Source organism: Macrobrachium nipponense, chromosome 31, assembly GCF_015104395.2.
Source record: "Macrobrachium nipponense isolate FS-2020 chromosome 31, ASM1510439v2, whole genome shotgun sequence".
Lineage (NCBI taxonomy): Eukaryota > Metazoa > Arthropoda > Malacostraca > Decapoda > Palaemonidae > Macrobrachium > Macrobrachium nipponense.
The window spans coordinates 11,108,893-11,128,198 of NC_061093.1; the positions used below are offsets into that span (position 1 = coordinate 11,108,893).

At 42.8% G+C, this 19,306-nt stretch overlaps 1 protein-coding gene across 1 annotated transcript in view; it reads left to right on the plus strand.

The window, feature by feature from the left end:
• LOC135206631 (uncharacterized) overlaps positions 1-19,306 on the plus strand; it is a 116,130-nt gene continuing 96,824 nt past the window's right edge. The window contains exon 1 of the mRNA XM_064237972.1: positions 1-179. The gene's annotated coding sequence lies outside the window, so the exon portion shown is untranslated. The remainder of the gene's footprint in view (positions 180-19,306) is intronic.

Sequence of the window (19,306 nt, forward strand, 5' to 3'; positions counted from 1 at the left end):
GTCCTTGGGAGTGGGATGCAATAGTTCCCAAACAACTGTGTCATTGCTGCCGCAGATCAGGAACAAATCGACCTATCAGTCCTAATCAAATAGAATATATATGTGTTGATAAAGTTTGCAGTGGAAATTACAAGTTCATTCATGGAAAACTTGAATTAATCAGTGAAGCTATTATTGAGGTGAGTTGCAAACTAAAATTATTGAAAGCAGTGATGATGTATGTAGGCTATATAGGCTAGTATATATATATATATATATATATATATATATATATATATATATATATATATATATATATATATATATATTATATATATATATATATATATATAATTATATGCTTTAGTTGGTGAATATACTCTTCATTGGGAAATGATGATACCTTAATATCGTTCTCCAAATATATACTACCCAAACCACATAGGTATGTTTCAAACTGCAGATCTTGTTTATTAGGTTATACATTTTTCTTATACCTATATATGGCAATTTTGGTGTACAGTGGAAAACTGAGTTTTTAGAGTTATAAGTGAACTAGTGTTAATTGCATTATGTGAGTGGTCTAATATATCAGAAAAAAACTATCTCTATTTTGCATAATCCTCAAAACATTAGGAAGAACAATGATTATGGTGATATAACCCTGCCTTACCTTCTTAAAGCTAACCTAATTTAGGGCTCCAGGTCTTATGACCTTATGACCACCTCCTCCTTCACCTAATCTAACCTAGAGATGGTATCCTAACCTTATCCTAACCCAATCTAGGATATTGGTTCACATCGTCAAAGGGATTTGGCAGAAGGGCATACATCCTCTTGACATGCATTGGACCATTCTGAAGACACCCTCGCCCTAACCTGACAGTCCTGACCTAGACTATCATAAGCCATAAAGGTGACATAGAAATTACTTCCTACCCAATCGTGCAAATCTTGTCTGGCTTCCTCCCCTTGCATATTCTTGACCATAATATTAGGAGGCACAGCTAGAAGATGCATATACCTAATTTCTCTTTCCCCAGTTCCAGTAGCGAGTTCAGTTAGCTAAATATTGTTTGAGAGAGAAGCCTTTATGAATAGCTAGAAAGGATCATCTGGAGAAGGATAGAAGAAAAATTTGGTAATTCTAGGCAATGATTCCGCACGGGCTATGAGAAATGGTCCCGTGAATACGACAGCCAATAGGGATTGGGGCGTCCAACGTATTTCACAGTGTTTAGTACTGGCCCCTGGGAGTTATAGTCGAACCCCACAAAATAACGGTAGATTCTTAATAAGCAACCGAACGAAATGGGTAATATAGCTTAAATTTTGGAATTCATACTTGACTGGTTGTTTCTCATCTTTTGGTGAAATATTCTGACAGCGTTAGCCTTAGTGAAAATTAATAATGATAGGTGTATATATTAAGCAATTTGGTAATTACGAGGACGATTTTCTCCCGAATTTGACTTTTAGTTGATTATTCATCATGTCATATTCCAGTTCTGGATTTAGATATTCAAGACTTGCAAAAAATCTTACGGTTCTCACTCAACATGTACTATTTGTAGGGATCAGGTGCATTTTGTTGATCTCGGGTGTAATGAATGTGCAGACTGGACAGATGAAATGGAATCTCATTTAAGGAGTTAAAATTAGGAATGCAATTGCTAGGGCAGAGACTAGTAAGTTATGTAGCTAGCCAGGAATCTTCTCTTGAAATCCTGATTCTGATATTCCTGTAATTTCTATGACACCTGTTCACACCCTTAACTGTCCAACCTCCTCCTTTTCCCAGCTCACACACTTCTGAACCCGACCCATTGCCAGCCTCGAATCAAAAGTTCAATTGCGGTTTGATATGAGAGTAGAGACTATGGCCCAACTGTGTTTTTCAGTTCAAAGTCTTAATGGACTAAATGAGTGCTTCTGAGCACCTGAAAGCGCATAGTGCCAGTGAGGTGGTGAGTAAAGTGTTAGTGGAGGAGGCGGTTGCTTGTCTCCCCAGTACTCCTAGGCAAAGGTCACTGGCATACTCCCCTAAACCTGGGAGTCATCATCTGTCAAAAAACCTCTTCAAGTATTTTGAGATTATGAGCTTTTGACGCACAAATTCAAGGATTCGTCGGTTTTACCAGAAGATTGCGCCACAGATTGGCTCAGAAGTCTCTCTTGCATTGATAAGGGCATCAGGGATGGCTCCCTCGAGTTAGCCTCCCTTTATACAGGGTGCAGCAACATGACTTCCTTTTTCCAAAAGGCAATAAAACAAGATGTATAAATCAGAAAAGGTTTTAATTTGTCTCATACACTGCATAAACCGATTTCTGGTGTGCCCATGACCCTCACCAGCGTATCAGCAGGTATAATTGGCAATTTCTTCTCAGTATGTTGGGCCTTCAAGTCTGGTAGGCTTCTCGATTTGTCCCCTTGTGGTTTTTATTTGTGGGGATGTTTGAAATCCCGTTGTTTGATGTCACTGCCCCCGAGAAGCCTACCAGACTTGAAGGCCAACATCCGAGAAGAAATAGCCTATATACCCGTTGATACGCTGGTGAGGGTCATGGCAAACACCAGAAATCGTTTTATGTAGTGTATGGACAATGGGGGACGTCACCTACCTGATATGAGTTTTCAAAACTGTGTGAAACAAAACTTTAAATATGTACTATCATTATGAAACAAAATTAAAACCTTTCTGATTTATACATCTTGCTTTATTGCCTTTTGGAAAAAGGAAGTTATGTTGCCGCTCCCTGTACTATGAGTATAGTCAAGAAGAGAGTACTGGTGTTCATTTACTTCTCAAGGATTCATGTCCTCAGAGATCGGCACTTCTGTATTCACCTGTAGATTGTCACAGTTTGTTTCCTCCGGCTACAGTCCTGGGTATAGCCGCTGATCTACAGAAGAGCATGCAAGATTTGTTAGTGCAGTTTTCTAAGCACCGTAGAGAAACACTTTCTTTGGCTAGGACAACACCTCTTCAAGTGCAGCCTTTTTTAGGAGGTAGACAAAGGCCCATTTCCAGATCATGATCTAGCACATAGGTGTAACTGCGGGGGGTCAAGAGGGCACGTGCCCCACATTTGAAACTGGTGCCCCCCAAGTTGCCCCCCATTTTGAGTTCATGAAGCTTGTAGTAAAGCCTAAGCTTAATTTTCATTGTTGTTGTTGTTGTTGTTGTTGTTGTTCACAAATTGATAGGGCTTTTAAATATTTTAAAACCTTAATATCTTTCCTTATGACTTGAAAAAAGAATGAGGGTCAGGTCAGCTGTCAGTGCCCTGATTGTCCTCATACAGAAGAGAAAATTCAGGATGGAAACAAATCAAGTGGTCCTGTCATCCATTTGCAAGGGAGATTGGATGACGTCTATGATATGCAGGGATGCTTATTTTCCAATTCCAATCCATCTGGAAATCCTTGGCCCAGAGGTAGAAGAAAGGGTTCTTTGGCCCAGATAGAGCCTTAAGGTATTACCACGACAGGACCGAGAAGATCAGAGGGCCATCCATCAACCTCTGGTGCTCTGTTAAGAATCTCTAAGAATGCATTGTTGTTGTTCTTAAGGGACTTAATTACAGAGGCACATTCTCGATTCAAGAGGACATCTTGCCTTCTTTTAGGTGAAAGCTCACGACATCAGAGCCGTCTCTACTTCAATCGCTTTCAGACACATTATGTTACTCTCTCCCGTTTTACGGTCAACTTATTCATAGTGTAAGTCAATCTTCTTGTCACATTATTGGAAAGAAGTGGAGACAGTGTACGAGAATTGCCATGGCATTGAGGGAAGAAGCATAGGAACCACTTTTTCTCCTTTATCTCTTCGCCTTGATGTAGGGGTTTGTAGAGTCTTTGGGGAGCCTGGGGTACCTATGTACCTGGAGTGCCCACCAGTTTTTAGTGGGTGGGTTGTGGTTTTTATTTCAGTGTAGGTGACTCCATTGTCTGGTGGTTTCTATTCTGATACTGCACACAGGGCAAGGGCACTTTTGCAAGCTTTGCTAGCCATCAGACATAACTTTCGCTGCAAAGTTCCCACCTAAGTAGAGTTGCCCCATGGCTGTACCACCGAGCTACTGCAGGATAAGATGAGCACCAACCAGAGGCAGCATTCACCTGCAGTAGTTCTCTTTACCAGATAAGGAAACCTATTTCAAAATCATTACCATAACTTTGTTTTTGAGTAGAATATGTCCAGGTATCCCACTCTTTTCATGTGGAATTTAGCTATGTGATTACTTGGTTCATGTTACTTATATAAAATTTGTTATTTTCTCATCATTTTTCAACAAATTAAGTTTCATATATACTATTTACCAAGTAATTACAGAATCTGAGCCCTCCTTCCTCCCCTCTGATGAACATAAGGCACAAACCAAATTGAGCTCTGTCTGCTTTGTTTGTTCCTATTGTTCCCCAATGTGGGCGGGGCTAGCCACCTACACAAAAAACAATAGAAGTGCTGCAGCAAATTTTTAAATTAGGCTGCCTTGCGAGTTAGAAACTATAGCTATGTGATTACTTGGAAAGTGTATATGAAACTTAATTTTATTATGAGAATAACATTTTTGGTGCTTGGAATAGACAAAGTTCTGTATAACAGGATTTGGATACCATGGTGCAGGGGCTGCTTTTTCTAGAGGTCATTAAGCTCAGTTGTGAGTTGTATGGCTTCAGGGAAGCACCTTACCATTATCTGCAGATATTTCTTTTATCACTGCGAGACCCTAGGGGCCCTTCCTCATTTGTCTTGGTTATGACTTTTAATGGTCTTCTGGAGATTGCCAGACTCTTAGACAGTGCCTACTGATAGACTTAGTTCTTTCTCTTAGGTTTCTTGTACTATCTTGCTTATACTGTGAGGTTTAGTAAGACAGGCAGCTGGGTACTGATTATTAATTTAAAGGTAAGCTCAGGGTATAAACAGGTGTGCGGACAGATCTGTAGTGCGCAACCTACACCGACACAAAAATGACACGATCCGACCCGGATTTGTGTTTCTTGACATGCTAATTTACATGAATTATATATGCTACACTGGGTTAACACATATGAATGAAATGTCAGCGGAAAGGCCACAAAGTGCTTAATATAATGATGTGAGGTACAACACGGACAAGAAAACTACATCTATACATTTAAGCAAAAGCGTTTTCCTTACAAATACTCCCCTCCCCAAGACAAGTTGTTATGGCAGTGAACATTGGATGTTACATAGGCATAGGGAGGCTGAATACTAATCGTTGTAGCGTATCGGAGGGCGGAGGTGCCCCCTCATCCGTGACACTAACTGCTTTAGGAGGCTCTCGTCGTCTTTGATCTCTGGGGGGGGTCCGGCGGCAGGATTCTGCCCCTGGATCGAATCCTGGGGTGTTTTGACTGCTGTCTTCAGACGGCTGCGGCACCGTTGACATAGTCTGGGATCTCAGGGGAAGGAAGGTATTCTGGTGGTGTTCCAGAGTGGCTGGTAGGTCCGTCTTCAGTGGTTCCCTCCTCCGTCAGGAAAGCTGGCTTCAACCTGTCGATGGAGACCCAATCCTCTCGCCCGTTGATATGCAGGATGGTAGGCCTTTTCCAAGCGACTGAGACTTGGAATGGGCCACGGTATGGTCTTGTCAGGGGCAGCCGGTGTGCATCATGGCAGACTAAGACGTTCTTGCTTGTTTCTAGGACCTTAGGCTGGAAATGGCTTGTTGTGTCAGAGAAAGTCTTGAGGCAGGGGGGGTGAAATTCCCTACAGATTCTCGCAGTCTGGCGATCGAGATGTCCTCAGTATCGGTTGACGACAGGAAGAACTCCTGGAACTGCCACTGAAGGTTTTCCCCATAGACTTTCTCTGTAGGTGATACTTCTTCGTTGGCCCTCGGAGCAGTGCAGGGAGGCCTTGAGGGAGCGATGGAACCTCTCCACCATACGTTGGCTCTGGGGTTGTAGGCGGTTGTTCTGTGGTGCGACGTCCCCATCAAGCAGGCCAGGGCAGCACACGATCTGACAAGAAAAGTGGCTTCTCGATCTGTTGTGATGTTATCCGGCATTCCAAAACGGCTGATCCAGTCTGGAAAGAAGAGCTTCCGTACAGGCCTGAGTGGTGGCCTCCATTATAGATGTCGCTTTGGGTCAGCTGGTGGACCGATCGATGACTGTGAGGAGATATCTGTGACCTCCTGATGGAGGAAGGGGCTCTACGACGTTTACGTGGATATTGCCGAATCTCTGCTTGGGCTGGGGAAAATTGCCGATTCCTGACTCGGTGTGCCTGCCTGCCAATCTTGCTCTTCTGGCATGGGATGCATTGTCTCGCCACTTCCGTGAATCCCTTCAGATGCCATGCCACATGAACTTCTCCGTCAGGAGTCGAGTTGTTGTTCGACCCAACAGATGCGAGAGGCCGTGGATGATTTCAAAGAACTTCTTTCTACAGGATGCCAGGATTAGTGGGCAAGGGCGACCTGTGCTGACATCGGGAGAGGAGTGTCGTTGGCGACGGGCCAAAGGGCACGTCTTTCCACTTAAGGGAGGTGATCGTGGTTCGGTAGGCTGGCAACTCAGGGTCGGCTGCTTGTTCCAGGGCTAAGTCTTCATAGTCAATTCCAAAGTGGACTGAGCTGATTTTGACATGGGAAAGGGCATCGGCCATGGGGTTTCTCCTGCAGGGGATGTAGCGGATGGTGCATTCAAACTCCACTATGGTTGCGAGGTGGCACTGTTGTATGGCGGACCAGGCATCTCCTACTTTGGTAAAGGCGTGAATCATTGGTTGGTTGTCCGTTCTGATGGTAAAAGGATTCCCCTCTGGCAGATAGTGGAAATGCCGAGTGGCCTGATAGACCGCCAGTAATTCCTGCTCAAAATTGCTGTATAGGGTCTCGGCGGGCTGCAGCTTCCTGCTGAAGAAGGCGAGTGGTTGGGGCACTCCATGAATCACCTGCACCAGGACTGCTCTGCAGGCAATGTTGCTGGCATCGGTGGCAAGCTGTAAGGGCACAGCAGGATCTTGGTGAGCCAAGGTGGCCACCCTGGAAAGAGATGTCTTCGTCTGCAGGAAGGCTTGTTGCTGCGCTCTCCCCCACACCAGCTACTTTCGTTTCCCCTTCAGGGCCTCTGTCAGGGGGGACATAGAGCAGGCGATGTCTGGTATGAATCGGCGGTAGTAGTTCACCATCCTGATGAACTCCTGCAGTGCCTTGATCGTGGTTGGCATCGGGAATTTCTCTACTGCGGCTACCTTTGACGTTGTGGGACAGATGCCTTCTGCAGCAATCTTGTGCCCCACGAAGTCCACCTTCTCAGAGCCGAAGGTACACTTGTTGAAACGGACGACTAATCCATTCTCCTGAAGGCACTGCAAAACGGCTTGTATGTGTCGCAGATGTTCTTGAGGTGACCTGGAAAAAATGAGGATGTCATCCACATGGCACATGCAGAAGGGCAGGTCTCCTAGTATGCTGTCCATCAGTCGCTGGAAAGTGGCTCCGGTATTCCTCAGGCAGAAAGTGGAGTAGGTTAAGACGTAGGACCCGAACGGCGTGATGATGGCTGTCTTAGGGACGTCTTCGGGGTTGACCGGTACCTGAAAATATGACTTGAGAAGGTCCATTTATTTAAATGTTGCCCCATGAAGGACCCCAGTCAGGTCCTGCATATTTGGCAGGGGATAATGATCTGGAGTAGTTATTAAATTTAACTGATGGTAGTCCCCACAAGGTCTCCAGGTCCCGTCCGCCTTCTTGACCATGTGGAGGGGTGATGCCCACAGGCTTGAGGCCCTCCTGCAGATGCCCATCTGCTCCATCTCTGCGAAGGCCCTTTTGGCTTCTTGGAGACAGTTCGGCGGTAGCTTGCAGAACTTGCTTGTGTGGGCGGGCCCGTGGTGGCAATGTGATGGTAGATGCTGTGCTTGGCCGGGGTTCCAGCCACCTGACAAAGTTCTGGCTTAAATACATCAGGGGTGCTACGGAGCAGATGATAGGAATTCTTGGTACTGCGGTGAGGGGGAAAGACCGGCAGGTCCCTGTGTTGAGGAGGCATTTGCGGCCCACGTCAACCCCCCCCAGGGAGCCCATGTTGTGCCAGGAAGTCTGCTCCAAGGAGGGGGGCATTGACGTCGGCGATAAAAAAAGGCCACTCATAGGTCCAACCCAGGATGGATATCCTGCAAGATCTCATGCCGAAGGAGTGGATGGGGGTCCCGTTCACAGCCATCAAGACAGTGGTGTCGTTGGGAGGGCGGCTGCAGTGTCTACTAACATCCTCCTGCTGGGGACCTCGTCGTGAATGCAGAAACCTATGGGTTGTGGCCTCTGAAAAAGCACGGCCACGGCTGCTGATGGGGGCGGGTGCCTTCCCCGTTTTTTGACTGGTTTTATGAGCATGGTTTTTCGCACGGTTTGGCGTATTTGCCAAATTTCCTATGGTAGAAACACCATGCTGGGTTTCCATCTCACTGCTGTGTCGTGGGTCCTTTTTGTATGGCGTTGATTTCTGCCGATTCTGCTTCTGCTGTGTTGCCTCTTTCAGGTAGTAGGTCGAAGGCATTGACGGGGTGGAAAAGGTGGCTGGCCGTGAGGACTCAGCCAGTCTGCAAGCCTTCACGACCAATTCCTCACTGGATAGGGCGTGGATCTGTTATTTGCTTCCTTACCTCTGGTTCCAACTGACAGAGGAATATCTCCCGCTTAAGGCCGATTTCCTTGCGATGCCCATTGTCGTCCCACTCCAGCAGGAGGATTAGGTCTATTAGTCCATTCCAGGAGACCTTTGGGTCTTTATCTCGTATGGGGTTTATTACCAGGTCAAGGATTCGGGCGCCTCTGTCGATGGTGGGAAGGGAGAAGGTGTCGATCATCTTCGCCTTTAGCTGGGTGTATTGTATTGTCTGGCTGCGCGATCATCCATGGGCACATCTTGCTCGTAGGCTTCGTCTGTCATGGCCGATGCGACGAAGTCAGCCTTCAGGACTTTGTCAGTGACGCCTGCAATCCAGAACTGGCTTTCCACACACATGAACCATGTGGCTGGCTTCTTGGCGGCAAATGGTGGCAGCTTCACAGGAGTAGATGCATCTGTCCCTCTGGGGTGAGGCAGGGGTAGGGGGGCTGTTGGCTGCCCCTAAGGTACTGGCTGCTGTGGAGTGCGGCATGTCTTCCTCAAAGCCGGGTAAACCGAGCGAATGCCTAAACACTCATTGGTAGATCTGTAGTGCGCAACCAACACTGACAAAAATGACATGATCCAACCCGGATTTGTGTTTCTTGACATTCTAATTTACATGAATTATACTTGCTACACTGGGTTAACATATATGAATGAAATGTCGGCGGAAAGGCCGCAAAGTGCTTAATATAATGATGTGAGGTACAGAGGTACAATGCAGCCAAGAAAACTATATCTAAACATTTAAGCAAAAAGTGTTGTCCTTACAATACTACCTCTGAGCTCTCTCTCTCTCTCTCTCTCTCTCTCTCTCTCTCTCTCTCTCTCTCTCTCTCTCTCTCTCTCTCTACATGCTAAGACAGTGGCTTGGAGTTGTCAACTATGAATGATTTTGTCGTTTTTTGTGCAAAATCTTTGATCCTTTGCTGTAGTGAATGTGGCACTTTCTACATGGGATGACATGAAGGCAGGTGCTTTTTTTGTCTGCTGATAATCTTGGCTTTCCTGCTTATCAGATGACCAGCATTGTCTCAAGTCCTGGTCAAATTTTGACATGGAGTTGGTGTTGGCAAGATTTGGTGTGGTTATATAACAGCACCTCTCTGTCAGGCTGTGTCCTATAGGCTCCGAGGCTTACAAGGCACTGTGAGTTCGATTGGCCTTCTTATCTTCAGGACCACAGAGGTTTCAGACTGTTTCTTCCATCAGAATGTAACCGCGGCATCTTTCCTTTCCCTTTGGCTGCCTTTTGTAGGAATGCCTGTTGTCATTTTCTCTCGAGTAGATGCCCGTTGGAGATGGTACCTACCTCTCTCCTTTGAGTCCCTGACACTCCTTACTCTTACTTTAGGTACATTTCCTCACAAGTTTCTGGCTTGCAGTAGGTCTCAGTGTTTTGGGAAGTTTGTACAATGTTAAGGATTGATGCACTAGAAGTAGAGGGAGACAGACGTCCTCTTTCTGTGGACTTCAAGGATGGGTATTTTCAAACACATCCATAAGTCCTATCGAAAAATACCCCTACTTTACTCTCAAGAGGAGAAGGGTTTTCGTTAAGGGTTTTGTGCGCCTTTCCACTACAATATTCTTTGCATTTTTTGGAGTATTGGTTAATTCTGGCAACTTGTTGCTGTAATTGCTATGGGGAATTGAAAGTGACTATTTACAGCCCTGTCTGGGGCCTTTTTTACCAGACATTCATAAAATTTCATTTAACCAAGTTACACATTTTTCCTAATATTTGTTTTAGTTTGTAAATTTATAATTACAGCTCGCACAGTATATCAAACAGATAAGAACTATAATCAGTAGCAATTCTAGATATATTTGTTGTAAAATATTTATGATCTTGGGAGGTATACATGTTTTTTTTTTTTTTATAATCTTTGCACTTTTCTTTGCAAAATGACAATTGTAGTTGACATACTATCATAAAAGATAAGATTGGTTTTAGTTCTTATCTTTTATGATAGTATGTCATAAAAGATAAGAACTAGAACCAACAGCAATCGCTGGTTATTTTTGTCCATTCAACTTCCTGTCAGATATATACTTAGCTTTAGACTCCCGTCGTCCCGACAGAAATTCAAATTTCGCGGCACACGCCCTGCCCTGCCGTGGTGGGTGGCAGGACTAGGAACCATTCCCGTTTTATAATCAGATTTTCTCTGTCGCCGGTTCTGACAACTCCTGTTGTTGGTTCCTCCTGATTTGGATTTAGTTTTTCGCTTGCCGTGGATCTTTTGGCAGTCTTTTGGTGACATATTGGATCTTTGGCTTGGCATACGCATTATTATCTTTTTGTTTTTTCTTTTTTTGCGTCAGTCGCTAGTACTGTCGTTAGTTTATGTGATTGAATGTATATCGATAGACTACCGAACGAGCGGTTCGGTAGATCCTCACACTGTAGAATTGATTTTTGTTTTTTTGTTTTTTATGAAAATACAGTCAATTATCGTTCTGTTTACATTTACTGATTGACAGTCATTATTACGAGAAACTTTTGATATGATTTAATTCCTTAGATAACCTTCATTACTGAAGTTTCGTTGTGTAGTTATTTAACACTTACTGATTTTCTGGCATGAATACAGAGTTTCGCAGGATGAAATTGCAGTTGCTGCAATGGAAAGTAAGATGCTGTGAAAGATTTCTGTGCAGTGTTCCCAGTGTAGTGGAGGGGGCGTCTGGTCGGCTCTGCAACGCTCCCAGGCCTAGACCTCTTCCAAACTCCCAGGCCCAGAGGAGGAGGAATGTCGAAAGCCTTACGGAGGTTGTGGAGGATCCCCACCGATCAGGCATCCCTTCGCAGGATCTGTGTCTTCCCAGGCTGTCAGGGATCGCCTTTGCAAAGGCATCCAGAGAGAGTGCTTCTCTTCGTCTGATTCCGCTTCGCCCAGGCACGAGGCTCTTCCCAGGCGCGAAGCGCCAGCCAAGCGCGAGTCGCCAGCCAAGCCCCAGCCTACAGCCAGACAAGCCGCCAGCCAGGCGCGAGCCGCTTTCCAGCCGCAAGCCGCTTTCCTACCGCGAAGCGCCAGCCAGCGCGAGGCTCTTTCCAGGCGCGAGTCGCCAGCCTACAGTCAGACGAGCCGCCAGCCAGGTGCGAGCCGCTTTTCAGCCGCGAAGCACCAGCCAGGCGCGAGCCGCTTTCCAGACGCAAAGCCCCAGCCAGGCACGAGTCTCCTCCGGACGCGAATCTTCATCCAGGCGCGAGGCCCCAGACATTTTGCCTTCCGAGATAGAGCATTCTTCTAGACGCAAACGAGTTTCTGGAAGGGTCGATGACCATGACAAAGGCGCAAGATGTCGCACAGGCGGCTGTCGCCTTTGTCAGGGCGGACATGAGACACCTTCCAGACTCTCCGAGCTACTTAGAAGAAGCCATTCTCTAAGAGAACAGAGGACTGATATAACAGGTAACTCCTCTCAGAGTTAGAATGTCCACTACCCAAAACCTGTTTTCATACTCTTATGATGGTGCCTGTCCATTAAAGGTTAACAAAAGGACCAACTCTCATCAAAATCTGTTTTGATGCTCATAGGATGGTGCCCGTCCATTAAGGGCTAACAAAAGGACCAATTATGAGGAGGTGGTCCTTTTGTTAACCTTTAAAAGGCGGACACCATCATATAAGTATCAAAACAGGTTCTGGTAGTGGACAAGCTATCTCACAATGAGTATCAATATTATCTGCCATACAATTTGGATGAATTTAGCACGAAAGATGTTCAGAGCGCTTCAATGGCTACAAATTACTTGTTAAAACTGTAGTTTCTCAGCTCGGGGAGTCAGGAATCAGAGGTAGCTATCTGTATGATTTTAGACTTGGTGGGAATGTTTCGCCACTGTTTGTTCCATGACGTCTTTGTATTTATGTACTCATAAATATACCCAGAGATTGCTTTTGTTTTTAGTTCTTATGTTTTATGATCGTATGTCGACTATAATTGTCCTTTTGCCAAGAAAAGTGCAAAGAAGTATTATAGAAACTTGTATGCCTCCCAAAAAGTTACTTCATCACGTAAATCTCATAAATATTTTACAACAAATATTCTTGGAATTTGTTACTGATATTACTTCTTATCTGTTATTATATTTGGGAGCTGTAATCATAATGTACAAAATACAATAAATAAATTAAAGTTATTAGGAGAAATATGTGTAATTTGGTAACATTTACAAGTATCTTGTAAAAGAGGCCCTGGACAGGGTTGTAAATATTTAATTTTAACTTCTTTTACACCATGTGCATTTACACATCTTCCTCTTTCCATTGATGTATTTTATTTTTCTTAAATGGCCAACCTTGAAGTCTGTCCAGTCTGATAGTGTGCATGATATATTTATTTAGCCAGTCCCTTAAGGTTTAAACCAGTAGAGTTTTTTGGGCATGCTGATTACGACAGAATGGCTGGATGGCCGGAACATTTCAGTGGAAGTTCCACTAGATACTCTCCCTTAGAGAGTCTTAATTTTTTTTGGAGGCATTCAATGATGAGTAGGTCACAAACCAGGGCAGTACACTAAAGATGAGCCTCCCTTGGAACTGTTGATGAAGTTCAATTTCTAGTTTCCATTTGTTCTGACACACCAGCTTCCATCAGACTGGAAATATGGCCAATACGGCCAATCTTAGATGCCCATATGGCAGATCTGAGCTTAATCTGTTTGCCAATTGGTCCCCAGAGCTGTGGTTTTTTTCATCACCATTTTGGATCAGTAGTGTTCAAAGGGGAAGTCTTCAATACCTGTAGCACATCTCAATCTTTATTTCTTTTTTGCTATTCAGTCAAGGTGATCAACAAGATGTTATTTTATTTAAGTAACTTCCCAAGTAACTAATAAGCTATAATTTCTACTTCGAAGCAGCTTAGATTTAAAAATTCGCAGTAGCAATTCTTTTGTTTTTGGTGTCGGTAACTGCCATACCCACTTTCGGGAAGCATAGGTACAACATAGCTAAAGAGCTCAATTCATTTCTGCCACTCAACGACTGCACGCCAATTGTTTGGTCAGCTGTGGTTAGTTTTTTTTTTTTATACTGAATGGGTTGTTTTACACTGAATGGTTGTTTTTACACACTGTGTTTAGTGAAGTACTCTTTGAGTTTGGTAGCTTTCTTGCTAATTAGCTTAGTTTAGCATTTTTTCACTTGACAATTACCGATTGTAACTTAACCCTTAAACGCCGACTGGACGTATTATACATCGACTAAAATTATCTGTCGGGTGCTAAGTGGATGTATGGAACGTCGACTACAAAAAGTTTTTTCAAATATTCGCTGAAAAATAGTTATAGGCCTAGTTTGTGAAAAATTTTAAATCGCGCGCCTTGAAGGATGCTGGGAGTTCATGGGTCACACTGCTGTTTTGTTTACAAGCGTTACCCAGGCGCGCATGCGCAAATTGCTTTCTTCTCGCACTAGAAAGCATCAGTGACACATCTCGGAAATTCTTTCATCACTTTGTCATAATTTTTGCCCCGCTTTATATTAGCCATACATAGAGTTTTATATATGAAAATGTGCACAATTTCATTTAAAATACAACAAAAAACCAATCCAAGGTTGTAGCTTTTATAAGTTTTGAAATATTTTCATATAAATCACAATAAGTGCCAAAATTTCAACCTTTGGTCAACTTTGACTCGACCAAAATGGTCGAAAAGCGCAATTGTAAGCTAAACCTCATACATTTTAGTAATATTCAATAATTTACCTTCATTTTGCAACAAGTTGGAAGTCTCTAGCACAATATTTTCGATTTATGGTGAATTTTTGGAAAAAAATAAAAAACTTTTCCCAAATTACATCAGCGCAGTAACTCTCCTGAAAATCTCAGAAATTCTTTTGTCACTGTCGTAATTTTTGCACTGTTTTATATTAGCCGTTACATAAAGTTTTTATATATGAAAATGTGCACAATTTCATTTAAAATACAACAAAAAACAACCCATGGTTGTAGCTTTTATCAGTTTTGAAAATATTTTCATATAAGTCACGGTAATGCCAAAATTTCAACCTTTGGTCAACTTTAACTCGACCGAAATGGTAAAAAAATGCAATTGTAAGCTAAAACCCTTACATTCTAGTAATATTCAATTGATTTACCTTCATTTTTGCAACAAATTGGAAGTTTCTAGCACAATATTTCGATTTATGGTGAATTTTTGAAAAAAACTTTTTGTTTTTCCTTACGTCTGTGTGCTGTAACTCTGCCTAAAATCTCAGAAATTCTTTCATCACTTTGTCGTAATGTTTGCACCGTTTATATTAGCCATTACATAAAAGTTTTATGTATGAAAATGTGTGCAATTTCATGTAGAATACACAAAAACGACTCATGGTTGTAGCTATATCAGTTTTGAAATATTTCATATAAATCACAATGTGCCAAAATTTCAACCTTCAGTTAACCTTGACTCGACCAAAATGGTAAAAAAACGCAATTGTAAGCTAAAACTCTTACATTCTAGTAACATTCAATCATTTACCTTCATTTTGCAACAAACGGGAAGTTTTTGTAGCACAATATTTCGATTTATGGTGAATTTTTGAAAAAAAAAAACTTTTTCCTTACCTCCGCGCATGGGAACAATCGGCTGAAAATCTCATAATTTCTTCAGTCACCTTGTCGTAATTTTCGCACCGTTTTCTATTAGGCATTAGATAAAGTGTTATGCACGAAAATTTGCGTAATTTCATGTAGAATACAACAAAAAATAACTCATGGTTGTAGCTTTTATCAGTTTTGAAATATTTTCATGAATTACAAAGTAAGTGCCAAAATTGAGACCTACAGTCATCTTTGACTCAACCAAAATGGTCGAAAAATGGAATTGTAAGCTAAAATTCTTACATTCTAGTAATATAATCATTTACCTTCATTTTGCAACAAATTGGAAGTTTCTAGTGCAATATTTCGATTTATGGTGAAATTTTTGAAAACTTTATCCTTACGTCCGCGCAGTAACTCTGTCGAAAATCTCTGAAATTCTTTTGTCACTTTGTCATAATTTTTTGCACCGTTTTATATTAGCCGTTACATAAAGTTTTATATATGAAAATGTGAAAATGTGCGCAATTTCATGTAGAATACAACAAAAAATAACACATGGTTGTAGCTTTTTTATCAGTTTTGAAATATTTTCATATAAATCACGATAAATAGAAAAAAATTCGACCTTTGGTCATCTTTAACTCGACTGAAATGGTCGAAAACTGCAATTGTAAGCTTAAAAGCTTACATTCTAGTAATATTCAATCAATTACCTTAATTTTGCAACAAACGGGAAGTCTCTAGCACAATAGATTTAGATTTAAGGTGAATTGTTTTTTGAAAAAACACTTATTTTTGTACATGCAACTTCCCCGCGCAGATATATACTTAGCTTATGTCTCTGACGTCCGACAGAAATTCGAATTTCGCGGCACACGCTGCAGGTAGGTCAGGTGATCTACCCCCCTGCCGCTGGGTGGCAGGAATATAGGAACCATTCCCGTTCTAGAACCAGATTTTCTCTGTCGCGGTAGTGTCAACCATATGTTGTTGCTACCTCCTGACTTGATTTTCGTTTTTCATCGCCATTGATCTTCTGGGCTGTCTTTTGTCAGGGAAGTACTGGGTCTTTGGTTCGGCATACGCTTTTATTAAACTTTTTTAATGGATTTGGACTTCGAAAATTTCGAAGAATATATGACGTGTAACTACCAAAATTTCGGTAGACACTCACATAGTTGCAAGAAAGGGAAATATAATATTTATTCATTAATACGTGTAATAAGTGTTAGAATTGATTGAGGAAATAAACTGACTTCCTACTTTAGGGAGTCAGTAAAGCATGTAACTAGATAAGTTTTCTTTTTACAGTTTTTTTTGATACTCGTACTAACGAGCAATTAGAGTATTAACAGTACTAGTAGTGTTGCATCCTCATCACCTTCTTACTTCGCAGAAACTTCAAATTCATAATTGCAATTTGAAGACAAGGATTGTGGCTCGAAATGCGAGCTATTAAAAGGTAAGAAGTGATTACTAGTGTTCCCCATTGCAGTGGAGGGTGCATCTGATCGGCTCTGTCTCGCTCTCAGGCCTAGACTCTTTCAAGCTCCCAAGCCCAGGGGAGAAGGAATGTCGAAAGCCGTAAAGGAGGTTTCAGAGAATCCCCACCGTCAGGTGTCCCCTCGGCAGGTTCTGTAGAGCGTCCCAGACTGCCAAGGATAGCCATTGAAAAGGCATCCTTAAAGTGCATCTCTTCATCTTACATCCCGAAAAGACGAAGTGTGTATATGTTTGGAGTTTGGATGATCTAGTGCGTTCTCTGAAAGCTAAGAGAACACTGAGCAAGAGCCAGAGGAAGCCGTGTTCCAGCAAGCTAGCGTAAGCCACGTTCCAACAGCCAGCAGCGAGCCGCGTTCCAGCAAACAGACTAGCGCGAGCCGCGTTCCTACAACCAAACGCGAGCTGCGTTCTAGCAACTGAGCGCGAGCCGCGTTCTAGAAAATTTTTCTTGGCGCAAAGGCGCCTTCAAAGACACAAAGCGCCAGCCTGGCGCAAATTGCGCCAGAAAAACAGACGGCTAGAGCAGGAGCCTTATAGTAGAGTGGCAATCAGAATGATCCTTCCATTGAACGTTTCCGGGCAAGAGGCTCTTTCTAAAAGGGGTCTAGTAGGCGCTCGGAACTATCAGGGCGCACGGGACCTTCCACGCAAGTGGAACGTTCCAGGAGCGAGTCTCCTTTCTAGCGTGCGGAACATTCCAGGCGCGCGGAACTATCCTGGTGCTAGGCGCAAGAGCCAGGCGCCAGAATATTCCAAATCATCTTATGAGAGAGAGGTCAGTCGCGAGGCTCCTCTTTGAGTTTTTAACTTGAGCAACTTTCCCCTGGCAAAGGTGCAAGATGTCGCACAGGCGGCCGTCGCTTTTGTCAGAAGGATTCTGATACTAAGAGGAATCCATTTTTTTTCATTATTCAGAAAGACTCCTGTGTTTGGCAGTTCCTCTCAATGCGGACACACTCCTTCATTCATGCTCTTCCCTCGTTATGAAGAGGCAAGAGCTTTGGGAGTTTTCTTATAAGAATCTTATCGACGTTTGGGTATGATGGCGGATAGGAAATATCTACTTCCTTCGGTAAAAACCCTAACAGATGAACAGGAATTCTGTCTCTTCCGCGATTTATGAGGAAATCACGAAGATTTAAAGAGTTCCTGGATTAACTTCCTTCCTTAAGGAGATATATATACTCTTTTCTATCGTTCTATTAACGAAAAGAACAAAGATAGTAAAATTTTTCCTTTCTCTATCTGCCTCGGCAGGAAAGAAGTAGTAGAGTATCTGCTGTATGAGAATACGATACGGCAAATCATAAGCACATACCGTAGTTACTTCTTTGTTGCTGAGCAACTCAATTACCAGTATCCTTCCAGGAATTTCCTAGGAAGGACTATGCTTAAAGGGATTGTTAAGACAACACCTACTTAGCTTCTAGATTTATCGAAGTCTTGTTTCGCTAAATATGCATTAATAAGAACTTCCTGAAGTTCGATAATAATTTTATAAGATTCCTTTATTGAATGGAGTAGCTGGCAACTCTGGAAGATAAGGCCAGACGGCTAACGGAGACTGCTATCGCTTAGACAAACGCAGTACCATGTAGGTGTCGGGCATGAGTGGTTGGTTACATGTCTCTCTCCTGCGGGATGAAATAACTAACAGTGTCTCTCCCCTACAATCGCGGTTTTAGCCTCGGATTGAGGGGATAGTTAAGCAAACATCAATAAAATATTGTCTGCCTTTTGCTAAGAAGCTTTCAATAAGAAAGATAATTACAACATTTCAATGCTGTTTGCCGTAGGTAACATTATTAAAAGGATTCTAACGCAGCGGAACTGTATATTATATAATGCCTCAGGCTTACGAAAAGAAACATGGCTTATTAGAGTACATGCTTTGTGAGAAGATGAATGTAGTAGAGAATTCACTTTTAAGACTACGGTATGGTCAAGTCTTATGCACATACCGAGGTTAACTACAGAATTCTTAATATCCTTACAAAGGTTTCCATAGATTAATGCTGTTTACCACAATGTGACAGTATTATAAAGGATTCTAATACGCAGAGCACGATATAATATAATTCTCTCATCCTTTCGAGAAACGCACACAACCTTTTTAGAATCGGATATTGCTCGAGAAGATGGGTGAGTCGGATGGGAAACATTCTCTTAGTGGCAGAAGTTGTTTCCCTGAAGATGGACTATACTACGTATATAAAAGTTTTTTCCTACTAAGAACGGAATTAACATGTGAAGGTGTCGGGTACCATAAAGGCACAGATGTTCTGGCACATAACCTAAAAAGAACTAGAAGGAAGTGCCAGCCTGGCGTAAAGCGTCAGAAGCGCCAACCTGGCGCAAAGCATGGCGCAAATTGCGCCAGAAGCGCCAGCTCTGGCGCAATGCGCCAGAACACCATCCAAGATATTTTCTCGTTTGTTCATGAAACTTACCTGTCAGATATATATATAGCTGTATTCTCTGAAGTCCGACAGAATTTCTAAAACTTACGACACACGTAGTGGGAGTTCAGGGTGGTTTAGTACCCATTCCCGCCGCTGGGAGGCGGGTATTCAGGGAACCATTCCCATTTTCTATCAGATTT